The sequence below is a fragment of the Haplochromis burtoni genome, unplaced genomic scaffold (genome assembly GCF_018398535.1).
Source record: "Haplochromis burtoni strain Fernald_Lab_line unplaced genomic scaffold, NCSU_Asbu1 Contig_2457, whole genome shotgun sequence".
Lineage (NCBI taxonomy): Eukaryota > Metazoa > Chordata > Actinopteri > Cichliformes > Cichlidae > Haplochromis > Haplochromis burtoni.
Window position 1 is genome coordinate 2,964 of NW_024584818.1, and position 1,223 is coordinate 4,186.

Below are 1,223 nucleotides of genomic sequence, written 5' to 3' on the forward strand. Positions count from 1 at the left end.
GTTACAGACTCTCTCCCAGACCACAGACTCAAAATACAAAGTTGTAATTCAAAGGTTTTTTTTTTAGGAAGGAATTTGCCAAAAAGGAATTTCGGGAAAGTTGTCAGAAGGATTGATTGTTATTACCCTGCAGTTGGCTTGATATCTGTGATTTTGCGGGCTTTTGGACTCACTTTGGCCAAAAACTGTCAAAGGGACACCATTAAAAATGATGGACGACAGCGTGTGAGAACAGCGCCCGGAAAGTCCTGGAGTAGTGCCAGAATGTTATGTAACCTGAGCGACGGAGATTAAAAAAGGTACAAAGTGCAAGTAGGATAACTGATTAGGGCAAAGTACTGACAAACATTTTACATTGATAAAGGGAGTGATATTGAGATTTGTAAAGTTAAGGGAAAACTTATTAGCTTGAATTTAAGACGGACAGGGAATGGAAAACTATCAAGCAGGAGGAGTAGGGGTCACTGACCCGGTAAAAAGATGGGTCAGATGCGCCCTGGGTAGCTTTTTGGCTGCTGTTCGTCTGTTTGCTTTTGATCTGGATGTGCTTACGGCGAACACCCCGGGGGAGCTTTTTGCTTCTTCTGATCTTTTGCTGAATTTGATCTTTCAATAAACAGCTGGCACAGAACTCTGCTCTTCGCCTGTGATCATTTTGTTTTTGATTTTTAATTGGAATGTGGACACAGAAATCAACTCCTAACCTGAGCGGTGCTTGGTCTCTAAAATTTGCGACTCGACAATTAGGTTGATTCTGCCAGTTAGGTTTGGGTGGTTTTCTCCTTCTAAGAGAGGGACAGTGTTTTTCATACTTGGGACATGTCTGGAACTGGGCCTAATATTTTTGTAACAGTGCACTTAGAGAAAAGCTGTCAGGGGTCATCCCTCCCGTGATGATATTTTCTGTGTTGATGATTTAATAATCAGTTCTCTTTTAAGCAGGCCTCCATACAGACATGAGTGAAAATAAAGTAGGATGTGCAGTGATCGCAGGAAACCTTAGTGTTGAGCTCAGAGTGAAAACAAGTGAGTGACTTACTTAAAGAACAATCACTGTTTACAGTACTTTTGAAAAACCACATGTGATGATCTATGATTTGGGAAATTATGGCAACAGTAGAGTTCTAATGATCTGGGGAAATAAACTGCACATCGCACACTTGTGTCTTTAGTGCTGGATGCCTTATTAATCTTGTGACCTTCAGTTGTTTGCAAATGTGAAG